Source organism: Oryctolagus cuniculus, chromosome 7 (genome assembly GCF_964237555.1).
Source record: "Oryctolagus cuniculus chromosome 7, mOryCun1.1, whole genome shotgun sequence".
Lineage (NCBI taxonomy): Eukaryota > Metazoa > Chordata > Mammalia > Lagomorpha > Leporidae > Oryctolagus > Oryctolagus cuniculus.
The window spans coordinates 90,415,125-90,435,426 of NC_091438.1; the positions used below are offsets into that span (position 1 = coordinate 90,415,125).

At 37.9% G+C, this 20,302-nt stretch overlaps 1 long non-coding RNA gene across 2 annotated transcripts in view; it reads left to right on the forward strand.

Annotated features, from left to right (window-relative positions):
* The window catches only part of LOC103350142 (uncharacterized), a 30,622-nt gene extending 27,013 nt beyond the window's left edge, over positions 1-3,609 (forward strand). For both annotated transcript variants that reach the window (XR_007923576.2, XR_001794354.3), the window contains exon 4: positions 2,945-3,609. This is a non-coding gene — a long non-coding RNA (uncharacterized lncRNA). The remainder of the gene's footprint in view (positions 1-2,944) is intronic.
* Positions 3,610-20,302: the final 16,693 nt, after the last annotated feature.

A 20,302-nucleotide genomic window follows, 5' to 3' on the forward strand; every position in this document is an offset into this window, starting at 1 on the left:
CATTTATTTAAATGAAGCAACATAAATGTTTTATGCACAAATAATTCAATAAGTTACAAGTCTAAGAAAGTTGACCTGTTTTTAACAGAATTTTAAATGCCTTTTATCCTCCATAAAATATTTCTATCTAAACCATGGTCATGACATTTCATTTATTTTTTTTTCTTTTTTTCAGTTTTTTTTTTTAGCTTTTATTTAATGAATATAAATTTCCAAAGTACAGTTTATGGATTATAATGGCTTCCCCCCTCCCCCATAACTTCCCTCCCACCCACAATCCTCCCCTCTCTCGCTCCCTCTCCCCTTCCATTCACATCAAAATTCATTTTCAATTCTCTTTATATACAGAAGATCAGTTTAGCATATATTAAGTAAAGATTTCAACAGTTTGCACCCACATAGAAACACAAAGTGAAAAACACTGTTTGAGTACTAGTTATAGCATTAAATCACAATGTACAGCACATTAAGGACAGAGATCCTACATGAGGAGTAAGTGCACAGTGACTCCTGTTGTTGACTTAACAAATTGACACTCTTCTTTATGGCATCAGTAATCACCCTAGGCTCTTGACATTTCATTTATAACAAAAGGAGTTTTCTGAAAATCCCCACCATTTCCCTATTTGTAATCAGGCGTACTGATGAACATAAGTTCAGTTTTCCATTACAGGATAACAGAGCGATAAGATAAAGCTTCAATTTCAAGGTTAAAATAATATTGCTTAATTCTTCTGTGTATTTTCACCTTGAATATTTTGTTTTTTACTGCAGTAGTTATATTCAAAGTAATTAAGATGCCACAACTCTCTTTGAAGCCTAGAGGATCTAATCACTTACACAAAAAAGGTTTTATTCCCATAAGTTAACTGTCAGCAATTGCAGATGTTTTTGAGCAATCTTACATTCCGGAGTTCTGCCACGCCCCCTGACTAAGCAACAGGGTGAACTTTGTTTCTTGGTGTCCTCCACAGTTTTGTAAAAGAAAACTTACACACTTTAAAGTTCACCACGATTTTAGCCCCTAAAAACAGTACATAATAAACTAACTTTATTGATTTTCTATAGAAAGGTAACATTTTCTACACATTAGGCTCCATTTTCTAAGTTAAGAAAACAGTCAAGATTTGCAACCACTCCATTCAGGGCTGTTTAACTGGGTGATTCTCTGTTTATACTTTTCTTTCAAATAGCTTCAACAAACCACTTACAAAGCAGAATTCCATGAGCCATCTTTTCCATAACATTTGGCAATGCTGTCTTGCTTTTTTTTTTTTTTTTTAAATATTTACTTAAAGGGCAGAAAGAGAGGGAGAGTTGGAGGGAGGAGAGACACACACACATGAAGCGAGAGAGAATGAGAGAGAGAGAGAGAGAATTTCTATCCATTGGTTCACTCTGCAAAAGCCCAGAACAACCATGGCTGGGCCAGCCTGCAGACAGAAGCCAGGAACTCCAGCTAGGTTTCACAAATCATGCAGGGGAGAATTGTTCAAGTCAATAGATTCTGAAATATGATCTCATATCAAAGTAGATATTATTCTTATGATTGGTGTGTGCATGTATTTTCGTCAAGCTGTGATATTTGCTATTTGACCATGCTTTAACTCTAGAGACTTTGGAAAAATGTTTGCTACTACATTCAAATGATAGATAAAGCTGAGAAGAGGAGCTACCAACCGAAAGCAGCTGCCACCTGCTTTGGCATAGTTTATATGCAGTTGCAATGAATATATTACTAATATTCTGTCACTGATTTGTTGACCTGAATAACACCAATGAGCCTGAACATAAAACAATGGGATTTTAGCAGTACTGCTAAGAGAGTCTTCTGGTATATTGTTAAAATAACAATCAGGGATAAAGTTAAATTAAAAGTAATTCTGGGGGCCGGTGCCGTGGCTCACTTGGTTAATCCAAAGCCTGTGGTGCTAGCATCCCATATGGGCGCCGGGGTCTATTCCCGGTTGCTCCTCTTCCAGTCCAGCTCTCTGCTGTGGCCCGGGAGGACAGTGGAGGGTGGCCCATGTGTTTGGGCGCCTGCAACCACATGGGAGACCAGGAGGAAGCACCTGGCTCCTGGATTCGGATCAGCACAGCTCCGGCTGTTGTGTCCATTTGGGGAGTGGACCAACGGAAGGAAGACTTTTCTCTCTGTCTCTCTGTCTCTCTCTCACTGTCTATAAATCTACTTGTCAAAATTTAAAAAAAAAAGTGATTCTGGGGTGGATCCTTGACACAGTGGTGAGGATGCCTGATGGGTTACTTCCATCTCATGCTGTAGGGCTTAACTTAGAGTCCTGAGTCTGCTTCTGACTCCATGCACCCGGCAATGCCCACTGGGGGTCAGCAGGTTATGCCTCAAGTACTTGGTACCCATTGAAAGACCTGGATTGAGTTCTGGGTTCCTGGCTTTGGCCTAGCCCAGTACAGACTTTTTGTGGGCATTTGGCAAGTGACCCAGCAAATAAGAGATATCTGTTGGTCTATCTGAGACTTTCAAATAAACCAAGTAAAATTTCAAAAAGTTAAAAGTAATTATTTTATCAGGAGAATAACATTTAAACCTTTAAAAACTATAAAAGCTCTTAAGGTTATAATTCTTTATAGATTCACTCTGCTTATTTAAATCTAAAGAATTGGAGAAAAAGAGGAAACTTAAAATTTAATGAAATTCAACCTGTTATTGGGTCAAAGATTCTTCTATTAACAGAATGGATAAATATGTAATGTATTTGTTGAATGCAAATGTATGTTGACTGAATGCATGACTGAATGAATGAACTGTGTACCTTAGTTGTGTTCCCATGAGCATTATCTACACTATTCTATCAAGTCCATTCTATTATTTTCAAGTAGAAAATAAGAAAAATGTTGTGCCAAAATTCTATGTGGCTAAACCATTTTGAAATATTTTATATCATGCGTTTATTCTCCTTTGTAGGGCCTCATGGGAACATGAGAAAGCTGTCTGAATTATTTGAGTGGTGTGGAAGTATTAAATTTGGGTAATATTCTTACCTATCTTTGTAATGAAGATCCAAGTGTGGATGAACTGCATAATCTACCAAACTTTTGACACCATATTGGGCGTATCATTTGCCCTTCATCCTAGCATGCATGGATCTGTTGACTTTAAGTTCTCAAAGACAAAAGCTTTCAGTGCATTTGTAGTACAAAAAGACAAAAGAGATAGCCATTGGCAGATGGGGCTTTGTTTTTGGAAACTTTTAATTAATATCAACTTACAAAAGCCAAAATTGAGCACTTATAAAAGAAGAGAAAAAATAGAAAAGCTGATTGGAAGTTTCACCTCTTAATTCCATTTCAGATGTTGTAACAAAGCTAAATCTATAATTTATTTTATCTACCTCTTTTTTAAAGGTTTATTTATTTATTGGAAAAGCAGGATTAGAGAAAGAGAGAGAGATCTTCTTTCTGTTGGTTAACTCCCCAAATGGCCACAACAGAGAGGGGCTGGTCTGGAGCCAAGAGCCAGGAACTTCTTCCAGGTCTCCCATGTAGGTGCAAGGGCCCAAGTACTTAGGCCATCATCTGCTGCTTTCCCAGGCACATTAACAAGGAGCTGGATTGGAAGTGGAGTAGCTGGAACTCCCATATGGGATGCCAGCACTAAAAGTGACAGCTTTACCATCTATACAACAATGCCAGCTCCTAAATCCATATTTTATCAGAACAGTCTTGAGAATAAAAAAATCCTAGATTGTGAATATTGATCTGTGTAAATGTTTGAAAGCAGTGGTTCAAAATACAGGGCAACCATTAATTGTTTACTGCACTATTGCTCACAGACCTCATGATTTTAGATTTGTTGGCAGTGGAGATGAACTTTGGATGTGATTTTTGCTTCAGATAATGATGTTCCTGAGAAGTAGAAATGGAATTGTGCAATCTGCTTCTGCTCCTAACTCCATAAATTGCTTTGCTTTGACCTTGGAAGGTTGTAGAATATTCCTCATATTACTGTCTGTATAATCAGAAATATCAGCCACATATTGTCCGTGATGGTCATAAAGTTGTTGAGAGCAGCTGATTGGTCAAATGTCACCTAAATTGGCAAAAACAGACTCATTCTGAAGGGAAGGCAAGGTAAGTTTAAAAATCTATAATTCAGGGGCTGGCGCCATGGATTACTTGGTTAATCCTCCTCCTGCGGCGGTGTCGACACCCCATATGGGTACTGGGTTCTAGTCCCAGTTGCTCCTCTTCCAGTCCAGCTCTCTGCTATGGCCCGGGAAGGCAGTGGAGGATGGCCCAAGTTCTTGGGCCCCTGCACCCACATGGGAGACCAGGAAGCATCTGGCTCCTGGCTTCGCATCGGCATAGCTCCAGCCATACCAGCCATTACGGGGGGTGAACCAACGGAAGGAAGATCTTTCTCTCTGTCTCTCTCTCTCACTGTCTAACTATATCTGTCAAATAAATAAAAAAAATCTATATTTCAAAATTTATACTGACTCCTTTTCAAAAAGCTCAAGATGCATTATAGACATTGTGCCATTAACCCTAATAAGCCTCCAACATGGCTCCAGTTAAGTACAAACAAGGGAGAATCTTCTTTCTTTCATTAGTTATGTTGAGATTCTAATATCTCTGTGAGCTCTACTAAGTAACTGATGGCAGGTGACACAGAAACAACTATACATCTAGTTAGATGTATAGATGGCAAGAGAGATCGACAAAGGTTTCACCAAGTTTCATTGTTGTTGAGAATCCATTAATCACCAGTTTTCTATTTAGGCTGTTTTATTGTGTTAATGGAGAATGGGATAGTAGATGGAGGAGAAGGTGGTATGGGAGTGGGAGTGGGAGGGTGGGTATGGGGGGAAGAACCACTATATTCCTAAAGTTGTACTTATGAAATTTGTACTCATTAAATAAAAGCTTTCTTAGGAAAAAAAAAAGCTTCCATATCTTTTGGTGAATTGCATATCACTTGCCAGGCACAACATATCAGTATTTAAAGTAGAAGACGTCGAATATTTCTAAACAAAAGAAACAGTGGAGACTCCCGGGGAATGGATCTATATTTATTTTTAAAGTAATCAATAGTTGTTTGCAACTAACTGCACAGTATAATCTGTAAGTAAGGTAAGACTAAACGCACACATCTGATTTATGATATGATCTAATCAGTTCGGATTAGGGCACAAATGATAGGTGATTCTGAGACATTTTGTTTGGCAAATTATCATCGTGAACCTTCCATGGCTGGATTTGTATTTTATGTCCTTTGAGTATTTCAAAGAAAAAGTAAACTTCCTTCAACTACTGAACTACTATACTGATTGAAGTTAAGTACTGCATTTTCTCTAAAAATCAATGAAGCTAATAACACAAGCACAGGGCAACATATCCCATTCAGCAGTCTTGAAAATACTTAAATATTATAATTGATCTGCAGCTGAGCACATTTTGATCTATGGATCCAAGCTGGATGAACTATCCTTCTCAGTTCATCATATTCATGTGAATAAGAAAAGATTTAAACCACAGAATATTGTTGTTTTGTTATCAGAGACAAGTCATGAAATTGTTGCATAAGGCCTAAAGTCTCCTGTTTGCACTCCTATAATGAACAGCACTGAGTACTCTAAATATGTAGATTACTTTCAAATAAACATTGGATTTAAAATTGGAGGCTTACTTCTCTATAAAAAAAATGAATTCTTTTTATCAACTGCAAAAGGAATTTATTAAAAAATAATAAATATTGTCTTCAGAGAATGTACCTGGTTGAGACGTTGTACTTGGGATGTGCCTAGAAAACAAATGTATCCTATGAAAAAGGTATTTTTGTTTTCTCTGTTTTGAAGATGAGAAAAGTGAGTCTAAAGTTACCTATCTAAGCATATAGCCAGGGCTTTGGGGATCCTCTAGATCTGAGATTTGACAGCAATGCCTATGCTAAATTGGCTAAACTGAACTACAATTTGGCAAGTGCTTTGTTTATAAGCTTGCAGGAATGGTCTATCCTTTTTTTCATTGCTGCTTATGGACAAAGCACGGGCATGCTGTGTAATGTAGAAAGCTAAAAACATTGCTTTTTATCAGGCTTAGGTTTGGTTTATGCCTCAAATTACAACTGTTTTGCTAATATAGGTAAGTCATTAATATTTTCGCTTCTTGTATTTGCTTTTAACGTACAAACTCAAGATGATATCCAGCTTCTGTTTTTACTAAAAAATGTTGGAAATATTTCTTGCCCTTAAACAACATACTAATATAACTGTTTCTAGAATGAGGAATCCAATGCTCCTCTTTGAGACAGTCTTTGCAATGATATCATCAGTGTGTCCAGGTTCATGAAGAGTGACAACTCATGAACACTCTGCAAAAAGGAAAAAGGAGGAGTAGCATCATACTTTTTATGGTATGCAGTGTGTGCTCCCTGACATCAAGTAGCTCAAAGTAATAGCCTAATTATGAATGGCAAAAAATGGAGTATTTGAGGATCCTATTATGCCATGGGCAAAGTCAGTTCCATCTGCTGTCTGTCTACTTAGGGAGAGAAATGCCCTGTCCTTCTCAGGATACTGTGCTTGCTGTCCACAATAAAAGTTCAATGGGGACATTATTCATAGTTTGTGAAGACTGCTGCATGGTAGCTAAATTGCCTTTTTTTTTTTGTACAACCAGTGCAGGCAGTTACAAACATAAGAAGTGTCTACTTTAATATTCTTGCTGTCAATTCCTGTTATCTCTACAAATCAACACCTTCCTGACTTGTCTAACTCCTGTAGTGGCATTTCCATCTTCCACTCACCAAAGCTCCGTAAATTAATTCATTTTCTGACAAATATTTATTGAATGTCATTTTTGTCTCTTGTTTCACACTGGCCCACATACCCAATCAATTGCCAGGTCAGCCAACTCAAATCCTTTTGTAAATGGGATTAGATATAAATAAATTACAAATCAGACAACATCAATCACCAAATTTTTCCATGTTGAATCATTTCTCCAAGTAGTCTGAAGTCATTGTTTTCAATTCTCCATGTGGGCATACTATGAATTACTCACAAAATGGCAATTATAGATACATTATCACAGTGCTTGGAAAATCTTTGTTACACTTTTCCTAATAAACTCCTCAATATGTTAATCTGCTTACTCCATTTATCGTTTACCTGTGTCAACCTCCTCCCACTTCCATGAGATCTATCCAACCTAGCATGTGAGTTTGCAGTAAGGTATGCCTGTTTTCATGAAGCTGTCTTTGATTTCCCCAAATGAGGTAATTATTCACTCTTTTGAGTGTCAGTGGCATTTTTCTCTGCTTATGATGGATATCTTAGTTGTTGTTTCTACTTGTAATGAGTCATGCAATTGCTTTACTATTGGTCTGTAGAATTCATAAGAATAGAGATAATAGTCTACAACATTATAGGAATTTAATGAGTAATTTTAAATTGATGCCTTCCATGAACAATTATTTATTAAAACTGAAAAGAAGTAATGTCACTAACATGTAATGACTTAGAAAATCACAATCCTCCAAGAAGTGCTTTCATTTTAAAGAAAAGATAGAGTAGGCATTCATTGTTTAGTTTTGAATCATATATTTCTTCTTCTTGTGGTAATGGCATGTTAATTTCCTTGAGGAAAACCTTGTTCTCTCAGATTGTACTTTTAGGATGGAGCTCATACTTACTGTTTCAGTCTCAGTTGTGTGCAAATATGATAAATAGAACTTTTCCTTTGCTCTTGATTAAGTCAGCAATGTAGCTCTTTTTGAAGTTGCTAAAGTGAGGCCATTGGCCTTCATCACTTGTCTGAAGTCACATTTGGGCCTGGGTATTTCAGGTATGTTATCCAGTATATCTTTATAGCTCACCTTAAGCCAAAATACCAATTACCATTCATTGCAGTAAACAGAAACCACAAGATGTTTTAAGCAGGAAAAACATTAAAAGGGCAGACTAATACTTACAAAATGAGTGTGGGCAGTTAACCTCACATTGAAGACAATGATTAGGATGCCTGTTGTCTTACATTGGAGTCTCTGTTTCAGTCTCTGTCTCTCTCTTTCTGCCTCTTTAATAAAACAAGTATACAAGAAAGAAATTAAAATAATTAAAATTAACAAATGATTACAAAAGGATTGGACATCCTGGGGGACTGGACTCCAGGATGGATTTCCAGATCACTGAAGAATTGTCCTGCCAGGGAGGCTATATGGGAAAATGTGTGTTGTGAAAGAACTATGCATGGATTAAAAAAAAAAATTGAACCAAAATAAATTCGTAATTTAGTTCTATTTTCCATGAAATTTTGACATCTATTCATATTAGAAAATATGGAGTGAGGAGAACTGTTCCTTCAAGAATCCAATGCAAATGTTACAAACCTATGAACAAGAATCAGGACCAGAAAGGTTCTGGCTCCAGAATCTTCCTCTGACACTATCAGAGCTGGCTCCAACACACTGGAGTCAAGTTGTCCATTCTGTCATCTCTTAACTCTCACAAAGCTAGAGGTGATATAATAGAAGAATGGTGCAGGAAAATTCTATTTCTTCATGAACTCACTAGTCAGCAAAAATAAATAGTAATCAGCACATGACATTTTTTCTTTCTATGTTCTCAGTGTTTTTTCAGTGACTCTAAATGAAGGAACCTCTTTTATCACACAGCCAAGGTACAAGGATGTCTAGAAGGTATAGTTTTTGGCTTTTCAATCATTACTGAGGAAGAAGGTTGGTTACAAAGAAGTAGAGAGATAAAGTGAGTGCATGCAGAGAGTTTGAGGAGGATTTAACTCACTTTAAATCAAAATGTTCTTGGCCAGTGCTGTAGCATAGTGGAAAAGCCAACACCTGTGTTGCAGGCATCCTATATAGGCAACAGTTCAAGCCCAGGCTACTCCACTTCTGGTCTAGCTCTCTGCTAATGTGCTTGGGAAAGCAGTGGAAGATGACCCAAGTGCCTGGGGACCTGAATCCACATGGGAGACCCAGAAGAAGCTCCTGGCTCTTGGCTTCATATCAATCCAGCTTCGGCTGTTGCAGCCATTTGGGGAGTGAACCTGCAGATGGAAGATCTCACTCTGTTTCTCTCTGTGTAACTCTGCCTTTCAAATAAATAAATAAACCTTTAAAACAATAAAAAATAAAAAATCCTTAACATACAAAGTTCTGGTTAGCTTAGGTTATTTTCTGTATGACAGAACATCAAGCCGTATAAAGCAGTTCAAACATTTGTACAAAATAGAGAAAAAAATTCAGGAATTATCTGGGATCAATTTCCTAAAACATGCTATTAAACATTTCAGAAGCCCTTGGATGAATATTGTTTGAGACTTTTCAATGAATAAAGACTCCCTTGTTTCTTTCAATGGCATCTCATTTTCTTCTAGTCATAAATTCATAGATTTTTTTCAAAGGTACCAAATTTTTCAACAAGTCTACTAAGGTAGACTAGATGACATGGAAGGTAAACAGTATGGGTAATTTTAAAAAGAGTTGATTAATCTATACCATTTAGTCATTCCTTTTCCAAAATAAAATATTTTTAAAAATTTAGAATCCCACATGATTGTCAGTATATTTAAATTGAAAATGTATTATAATGCATGAAAAGGAGAGTGAAATAACCTTCTCATTGAGTTTTTTAAAAAAATTATTTGTTATACAAGTTTCATATATTTCATATATACAAATATACAGGTTTAGGAACATAGTGACACTTCTCCCCACCCGCCCTATACCATCCCTCCTGCCCACGCTCCATCCCTTCTTCCTCCTTACCTTTTTCTCCACATCCCTGCCAGCATTTGTCATTTGTTGATTTCTGTATGCGAGCCGTTCTAATGGAATTGAGGTGAAACATCATGGTGGTTTTGATTTGTATTTCCCTGATGGGTAGTGATCCTGAGCATTTTAATTGCCTGTTGGCCATTTGAATTTCCTCCCTTGAAAAATGCCTGTTCAAGTCCTTTGTCCATTTCTTATTTGGATTGTTTGCGCTGTTGTTGAATTTCTTGTGCTGTTTTTAGATTCTGGATGTTAACCCCTTATTGAACAGCAATGGTGAGTGTGGGCATCCTTGTCTGATTCTGGATCTTAGTGGGGAATGCTTCCAGCTTTTCCTCATTAAATAGGATGCTGGCCATGGGTTTGCCATAAATTTCCTTGATTGTGTTGAAGAATGTTCCTTATACACCCAATTTGCTTAAGGTTTTCAACATGAAAGCATGTTGTATTTTTTCAAGTTACTTTGTCTGCATCTATTGAGATAACCACATGCTTTTCATTTTTTTTAGTTTGTTAATGATGATGTATCACATTTATTGATTTGTGAATGTTGAATCATTCTTTCATACCAGGGATAAATTCTCACATGGTCTAGGTGAAATGAGATTTCTGATGTGCTGTTGGATTCAATTAACTAACTTTTTTTGAGGATTTTTGTATGTATGTTATTTGTCTATAGTTATCTCTGTCTGTTTTATCTTTTCTGTTTTAGGAATTAAGGTGATGCAGGCTTCATAGAAGGAGTTTGGAAGGATCCCCTGGTTTTGAACAGCTATAGAAGAATTGGAATTAATTCTTCTTTAAATGTCTGGTAGAATTAACAGTGAGCCATCCGGTTCTGGGCTTTTATTTGGTGGGAGGGTTTTTGGTTGGTTTTTTTTTTTTTTTTTTTTTTTTTGACAGGCAGAGTTAGACAGAGAGAGAGAGAGAGAGAGAGAGAGAAAGGTCTTAATTCCATGGATTCAACCCCCAAATGGCCGCTACGGCGCTGATACGAAGCCAGGAGCCAGGTGCTTCCTCCTGGTCTCCCATGCGGGTGCAGGGCCCAAGCACTTGGGCCATCCTCCACTTCACTTGGGCCACAGCAGAGAGCTGGACTGGAAGAGGAGCAACCGGGACAGAATCAGGCGCCTCAACCAGGACTAGAACCCGGGGTGCCGGCGCCGCAGGTGGAGGATTAGCCTAGTGAGCCATGGCGCTAGCTGAGGGTCTTTATTTCTGATTCAATCTCTGTCTCAGTTATTTTTCTGTTTAGGTTTTCTGTTTTCATTACTCAATTTTGGTAGATTCTATGCAGCAAGTAATCTATCCATTTCTTATAGGTTTCCCAATTTGTTGACATATTACTATTTATAGTATTTCCTAATGATAGTTTTTATTACTGTGATGTTTGTTGCTAAATTCTCTTTTTCATCTCTGATTTTATTGATTTGGGTCTTCTCCCTCTTTTTTGGTTAGTTGCACCAATGGTATGTCAATTTTGTTTATTTTTTCAAAAATCAGATCTTCATTTCACTAATCTTTTGTATTTTTTTTTGTTTCCATTTTGCTTATTTCTTCTGTAACTTTAAGTATTTCTTTCCTGCTACTAATTTTGGGTTTGGTTTGTTAACGTTTTTCTAGTTCCTTGAGATGCAATGATAGCTCATTTATTGGGTATGTTTTCAATTTCTTCATGTAGGCACCGATTGCTATAAACTTTCCTCTTAATACCATTTTTGCTGTATCCCATAAATTTTGATGTGATGTATTATCATCTTCATTTATTCCCAGAAATGATGTTCAGTCTCCATGTGTTTGCATATGATCTAGAGATTCTTGAGTAGTTGATTTTCAGCTTTATTCCATTGTTGTCAGAGAAGATACATGATATGTTTTCAATCTTTTTTCTTAATTTTCTGAGACTTGCTTTACAGCCTAGCATATGGTCTATTCTAAACACAGTTCTATGCACTGATAAGCAGAATGTGTACTCTGCACCTGTGGAGTGGAAAGTTTGTAGATATCAGTTAGGTCCATTTGGTTTGTTTCTTTGTTGATTTTCTGTCTAGTTGATCTGTCCATTGATGAAAGTGAGGCATTGAAGTCCCATGTTATTGTTGTATTGGAGTTTATGTCTTCCTTTAGATCCATTTACAATTTCTTTGAAGTAACCAGACACCCTGTAATTAAGTGTATATACATTTATTATAGTCACATCTCCCTATTGAATTGTTTCCTTAATCATTACATAGTGTCCTTCTTCATCTCTTTTCACAGTTTTTGTGTTAAAATCTGTTTTGTCTGATATAAGGATGGTGACACCAACTTTGTTTTGGTTTCTGTCAGCGTAGAATATCTTTTTCTATACTTTTACTTTCAGTCTGCATGTATCTTTGTTGGTGAGATGTGTTTCTTGTAGGCAGCAAATACATAGGTCTTGTTTTTTAATTCATTCAGCCAGTCTGTATCTTTTAACTGCAGAGTTGTGGCTGTTTACATTCAAGGTGATTATTGATAAGCAACAACTTGGCCTTTTCATTTTTCCATAAGTATTTCTGTTTTACTTTATTCTTTTGTACTTTTACTATAGGAGTTTCTGCCTTCGCATTCTTGCATAATGATGGCTATCTTTCTGTGTTTCTCTGTGTAGCACATCCTTCAGCATTTTTCTAAGACTGGTTGAGTGGCAACTAATTTTTTCAATTTCTGTTTGTTATGGCAGGTATTTATTTCAGCTTCATTCATAAATGAGAGCTTTCCAGGGTACAGTATTCTGTGCTGATAGTTTTTTTCCCTTAAAATTTGGAATAGATCTCACCATTCTCTCCTAGTCCAAAGGGTTTCTTATGAGAAGTCAGCTGCGAGTCTAATTGGCAATCCTTTAAAGTTCTCTGGTGTTTTCTCATGCACATTTTAGAAACTTTTCTTTAGGTTTTACTGTGGAAAACTTGACTACAACACATCGTGGTGAAGATCTTTCTTGGTCATATCTGTCAGGAGTTCTATGTGCTTCCTTTACTTAGCTGCCCTTTCTTTTTCCATATTGGGGGCAGTTTTCTGTAATTATTTCACTAAGTAGGCCTTCTAGTCCTTTCTATCTTTCCACACCTTCAGGGAATGCTAAGACCCATACATTGGGTCATTTGATAGTATCCCATAAATCTCCAACACTATTTTTATGTTTTCTATTTTCTTGTTTTGTTATTTTTGGTCTGACTGTAAGATATCCAAATATTTGTTTTCTAGTTCAGATATTCTTTCCTCTGCATCACCAAGTATGCTGTTAAGGTTTCTACTGATTTTTATTTGGTCTATTGACTTCTTCATTTCTAATATTTCATTTTGATTACTCTTTAAAATCTCAAATTCCATGGCAAATATTTTCATTCTTATCAAGTATGAATTTCTTTAGTTCATAGATTTGTTTGTAATTGCTTTGTAGTAATCCTAAGATAATTTTTTTTTTTTTTTTGGACAGGCAGAGTTAGACAGTGAGAGAGAGAGAGAGAGAGAGAGAGAGAGAAAGGTCTTCCTTTCCATTGATTCACCCCACAAATGGCCGCTATGGCCGGTGCACTGTGCCGATCCGAAGCCAGGAGCCAGGTGCTTCCTCCTGGTCTCCCATGTGGGTGCAGGGCCTAAGGACTTGGGCCATCCTCTACTTCACTTGGGCCACAGCAGAGAGCTGGACTGGAAGAGGAGCAACCGGGACAGATTCCAGCACCCCAACCAGGACTAGAACCCGGGATGCCAGTGCCATAAGAGGATTAGCCATGTGAGCCGCAGCACCGGCCCTATGATTAATTTTTATATTCTGTTTGCGGCATTTCCTTAATCTCTTCATCTTCACATTCTAATATTGAAATGTGTTATTTCTGGGGTGGGGGGGAAGTCATGATGTTTTTCTTATTCTTTTTTCTTGAATTTCTGTGTTTGTTTTTAGACATGTATGAAGTTGATTATTGGATTTTTTTTCCTCTGATTGCATTTATCTTTGAGCTATGTCTCTGTGGCTTAATGGAATGTCTGCACTTTCAGTGAATGTCACGAAGTTTGTGGTGGGTTTTGAAAGCAAGCTCTGGTCAAGGCTTGAGGGGGAGTGAGTATCTATGATAACATCTAAATTGGGCATGGTAGATCTCAATGCTCAGGTGTTAGCCCCCAGTGTGTTACATGCCACAACTATATGAACTGCACAAATGATCTACACAATCTTCACTGTGAACAGAGTTCCCGCTACAATGACCTGCTGTAGGCAACCAAGGAGCTTCAAGTGTGTGGAGCTGCTCCTAGTGATTGCCCTGAGACCCAGCTATACCCTGTACCTTCTCATGTAACCACTGAGGCCCATAGTCTCAACACACAAGGCTCCCACAATCACTGTTTGGTGCACAGGTTTCTCGCTGCCCTGCCAGGCTGTCCAGCCATTAGAGAGGCAGATGTTCCCTGAGATAGCTCTGCCTACATATCTTGCTCCTGGGAGGCTGTGGGCACCTCACCATCCTATGTGGTTGCCCAGCCACCTCCCAGCCCAGCCAGGCTCAGAGTCAGTGGGGACTGCGGATTTTTCCCCCTCACTAGGCACAAGAGCCACTGAGCAAATGTTGCTCTCTCTGCGCCACTACCACTTCTCTGCTGAGAAGATGATGTCCTGTCTCAGGCAATTGTTATGCACGTGCACGTAGTCTTTGGCAGCTCCTGCCCTAACCCTACAGGGTGCCCTCCCTTTCTCAGCGAGGCAATGGGCGCTATTGTGGAAGAAGTTGGGGAGAGATAAGCGTGTCCCCTGTACTTCCACTGGGTCTGCAGGTAATGGCTAACAACCACTAGCCCTTAGGGCTCCAGCCCAGACTCACACTGTGCTCTCCCTCTGGCTGTATCACCACAGGTTGCTGCAGTCCGGTCTTACATCCATCTCCAAGCTGCTTCCCACTCCAACTCTCTATCACTGATTTTTTTTTTTTAAGTAAAATGATAGTTGCTATATATTTTGCATACTGAAATGTACACAAGGGAAAAAAGAGCATGAACAAGAGATGTTCAGCAAATTTATTTGGTACAAAAACATCATGAAGTACAGTAGTCGTTGATCTATATTAGGGCAGAATATGAATTAATATAAAGGTGTCACTATAATATCTTAGTTAATTAGAAGAGTTAATAAAGGCTTTAGGTGCTGCAAACAAATTGCATGGAACATAAGTATTTGACTCATGGGTCATGCAATTTCACAAATGTAGGAAATACCTTGTAGAGATTTATCACTCAGAATATATTTGGTAATTTACATATATACTCCATATTTGCAGTCATTTCATCACTTGCCATACTTTCTCCAAATTTAAAAAAGAAGAACATAATTTGTATAGGAATTATTTATGGACATCTGTTAAAATTTTGAACTCACAGACCACATAAGCAAAAAATATTTTAGTTGAATGTAAAGAACTGACTAAAGAGATGAGTAATAGTGTGCCATTTAGGGCTGGCTCAAAGTTTCTTCAGACAAACAAACTGAAGTGTAGCTGAAATGGGGGAAACATATATGAAAGTAGAAACTGCCAAATGAAAGTTGATCTTTTGGGATAGTTTCTTAGGGAACTCTTAGGACAGTAATTCTATGTAGTGATGAGAAAATGATTTTCCCACTCTCCCTGAAAATATATTTTAATGTAACTATAATTAGTTTAGTTTCTTATTTTTATGTTTTATAGTATTATATGTTATAAAATGGAACTGTTAACCACTTCTGTCACTTATAATCATGTTTGATTAGTGAATAGACACAATCTGGTGTGACACTTCAACTTAAAATTGTCTTTCACGATGCTTAATGTCTTACTTAATAAAGTGGAATAAATTTTATTCATTAGAGGCTTATTTTCAATGGAAAGTGAAATTAGTGGATCCATGAAACATGAATAAATATGAAATTCACGCTGGATAAGGAGCATGTTAGTTTTTGTTGAAATAAAATTTATGAGCAAGAGATTTCCTAGAGAAGCTGAAGATTCTAATATGGTACCACTGAGATGAATGAGTTACTCATTTTCTATCCTAGAAAGTATGTGTCAGAACACTGGTTTTCATTGGTGGGGAGACCACGTTTCCCGTGGCGTCATAGCATGTTCAGAAACTTTATCTCATTGTTTTTCTTTACTGCAGTGAGCATCTTCCTTTCGCAGAGGCTCTTCTGTGCCCAAAGTTGCTTGAGATACATGAAAGCAGTATTGTAACAGTGCTGAGTAATATGTTTTCATTTGTTTTAGTGAAAACATAATTAAACTATGAAAAATGGTTGTGAATTCGAAGGTCCAGTGAACAGCCTCATTTTTCTTTCCTTTTATTCCTTTTAAAAATTATTTGTTTATAGGTAGAGTTACAGATAGAGAGCGGAAGAGACAGAGAGAGAGGTCTTCCTTCTGCTGGTTCACTCCCCAGATGGCCGCCCGCAATGGCTGGAGCTGGGCCAGTCCAAAGAGAGGAGCCAGGAGCTTCATCCAGGTCTCTTTTGCGGGTGGAGCAGCCAAGGACTTGGGCTATCTCCCATTGCTTTTCCAGGCCATCAGCATGGAGCTGGATTGGAAGTTCAGCTGCTGGGACTATGCCAGCACCCATATGGAATGCCGGCGCTGCAGGTGGAGATAACTACTGTGTCACAGTGCCGGCCCCAAGAGCCTCATTCTTCCACTGAATTATAAACTAGTTTAAATAAGACAAAGGGAAAGGCAAATTGCAGACAGAAATACTTGCTTTGTTACTGATATTGCCCTCAATTCTCAGTGTGGTTTATATATGAAGATTCATTAGCTTTTTGATGTTGAAATTTAAATTTGGTAGAATATCTAGCAGTGAAAACTTGCAGGAAGAGGGCAGTATCCTCATGGCCAAACTGACTATTTGATCGTAATAAATGAGAAGCCATACTCTTTATAGGTAGGTTTCGTCTTGAAGCAGTGAGGAAGGAGTTGTCCTAGCCAGGCAAGCTTTCATTTTAAATTCTTCAGTCTCATTAAGAACTCAAATGAGAATACTTTAAAAAGTTTGAGAAAAAAAAGAAATTAAAAGATAAGTTAATTTTGGCATAAACAAAATTGAAATCATGCATAGTTTTTTTCATATCACACATTTTCAAGAAGTTGTTGAAGAAATATTATATGTATGGATTTTAAAATATTTTTCCATGAGTATACACTTATCTTGTAATTCCAATTTCCATGGCCTTTTTGCAGTATTCCAGTATGTGAGAGTAAATGAATGAAGGAGTGGAGAGGCCAGGAACTTGAATAAATAGAGCTGGTTTCACAACAAAGAAAGCTTCAGGACAGGAGGAGATGTTTCTTCCCAATAAAAGATACTGATAAAATTTTATACCAAAATACCAAGTTTAATCTTAAGCTCATTAAGGCACAAATAGGTGTATTTCCAGAGTTGAATCTCACTTCAAATAAATGAACATGCAAAAACTCAAATTTTTAACTTGTATAGTCAACCCATACTTATTGAGTGTCAGCTATGTACTAGGCAGTGGTAAAATGAAAACTCTAATTTTTGCATAGGTAATAGAAAAATTCTTATTTTCCATAGTCAAGGTAATTCTAAGCCAGCAGGGAGACAAATTTTCAAGTAAACCAATGGAGTACAATTTTGGTTGTCAGAATGGAAATAGGTACAATATAAAGTTGAACTTTGAAGAGGTAATTTTTGAGTCTGTGTGGCAAAATCAGCCAAGACAAGAGAAAGCAGCATTTGAGTTCAGATCTGAAAGTTAAGCAATAATTTGTCAATTTGGTAAGTGAGGGAAAGGTGTCTTCCCTAACCTAAAGAAAAACCTGAGATTCGGAGGCACAAATCCATGAGAAAGTCTCTGTTTGGGAAATGTGATTGGCTAGTTCACTGAAATGAACAAAATTTGCAATAATTGAAAAGTTTGTGCTTGAAGTCTGCTAAGTGTTTTGTGTGTATCATTTCATTTTGCCACACAACAACTCCAGGAATTAGTAAGTATCATTGTCCCCATTTTACTAATGGGAAGCTTGGAGTTTGAAAAAAAATGATGGTACCATGGATTGCAATCCTGGAGAGCTTGCTTCCAGAGCTTGTGGTGGAGCTACCGAGCTAGCTTACCTCTAAAATGGAGTGACGATAGATGAAAGTAGATATGCAGATGGAGACTTCATCCTAAAATGACTTGTAGTTTCTGGTTAGAAGTTCATATTTTTTTCTCATGATCAGCATGAATATATTTGCATTTTGATGGAAGAAATCTTCATAGAAGACAGAAGCTCATCCTCTGAAGATGTTTTTCTCTTTTCAAACACTTATTCATAAATTTTTAAGTTTAAAAGAACAAAAAAGTTTAAAATAAAGTAGAATTCTAACATGAATATCCAAATCAGAGTACATTTGTTGCCCATCTTAATGCAAATGACATTATCCCAGCATTTATTGAAAGAGAATATCACAGTTATAGATACTGTCTGCATTCCAATTCCACACAACTGAATACGAATGTTAACAGCTTTTAGTTAAAAAAAAAATCCTCCCAAATCATTTGATCAATCACGTACTAAGCTAACCCAGGAGCATATCATCAAATACCAGTTGAGTTGGTAATATGCAGCAGGCATTGTTGTAGGCAGTGGGGATGGAGAAGTAAGTGAACAAAAGTCTACGCCTTCATGGAGCTTACACTGTCATAAAACAAGACAAAAATTACATGAATATAAGAAGATGAGGATATCAACAGTTAAGTGACACAGAGACAAGAGAGGATTGGGTGGACAGAAAAGGGTGGAGGGTTTTAATAGTGAGTGTGGTGGTCATGGAAAACCTCATTGAGAAGAGTCATTTGAACAAAGATCTGAAGGAGAGCAGGGCACGAGCCACTTGACAGTCCTTCTAGGCAGAGGGAATAGCAAGTGTAAAAGTCATGAAGAAATAATGATGAGCTGTGGTGATCGGCCTGATGGAGTTTTTAAGACCAAATACAGAGCAGGTGCTGTGATGTAGTAGGTTAATCCTCCACCTCTGGCACCAGCATCCCATATGGGTGCTGGTTCTAGTCCCAGTTGCTCCTCTTACAATCCAACTCTGTGTTACAGCCTGGGAAAACAATAGAAGATGGCCTAAGCACTTCGGCCTCTGCACCCACATTGGAAACCCAGTAGAAGCTCCTGGCTCCTAGCTTCGGATTGGCTTAGCTCCGGCGGTTGCAGCCATTTGGGGAGTGAACCAGCGGATGGAAGACCTTTCTCTCTGTCTCTTACTCTCTCTGCCTGTAACTCTACCTCTCAAATAAATAAATAAAATCCTTTTTAAAAAATAAGACTGAATACAGGGGCTAGTGCTGTGGCATAGTGGGTAGTCACCACCTGCATTGCTGGCATCCCATTTGGGCACCAGTTTGAGTCCTGGCTGCTCCACTTCTGATCCAGCTCTCTGCAATGGCCTGGGAAAGCAGTAGAAGATGGCCCAAGTCCTTGGGACCCTGCACCTGTGCAGGAGATCCCGAAGAAACTCCTTGCTCCTGGTTTCAGATCGGATTGGTCCAGCTCTAGCCGTTGCGGCAATTTGACGGGTGATCCAGTGGATGGAAGACCTCACTCTGTCTCTCTATGCCTCTGTGTAACTTTGCCTTTCAAATAAATAAAATAAATCTTAAAAAATACCAAATATATGTTAATGATTTCAAGAATATTTCAAGAGAATATATAATGTGCAGGTTCTTATGTTCAGTTATCTTGGTTTGAACTCACTTTCTTTTCTTATCCATTGTTTTATCTTAGGCATGGGACTTAGCCTCCTTGCTTTATTATCTATAAAATATGAACAATAATAGCACCAGTAACGTTGTTATGAATGACATATATGAATGATATATGCCTGGCATGTGTAAGTGAACAGGAGGGCCAGGTGTTGTGCCTGAGTTAAGCTGCTGCTTGTGGTGCTAGCATCCTACCTCAGTGCTGTGGTTCATGGCTGGCCTGCTCCTTTTCACATCTATCTCCTTGCTTAATGTGTCTGGGGAGGCAGAAGATGATGGCCCCTGTACTTGGGCCCCTGCCACATGGTGGAAGACCAGGATGGGGTTTCAGGCTTCTGGCTCTAGCCTGGTCCAGCCCTGACCATTACAACTATTTGGGGAGTGAACCAGCAGATGGAAGATCTTTCTGTGTCCCTCCCTCCCTCTCTGTCATTGTGCCTTGCAAATAAATAAAAACAAATATTAGACGAAAAGTGAAGAGAAAATGCTAGTTGATAGGAGAAAATTGTCATCATGTATTAAATTCCAAGAGTACTTTGTTATTTTCAAAGCATCTTCTCAATGGGTAGAGCTCAGTATTAGAGCATTTGACTGGAAAGCACCTTTTCAGACATACTAGTTTGAAATTGTTGTATAGATAGCAGATGGTATGGAGTCTACTGTATTAATGAAGAAATGGAGCCCTGAAGGCTGAGGCACTTGCTTAAGGTCATGTTATATTAGGGATGGAACTAAAACCTAGCTTTTCTTTCTAGTTTCTGGGCTTGGCCCGTTTTCTT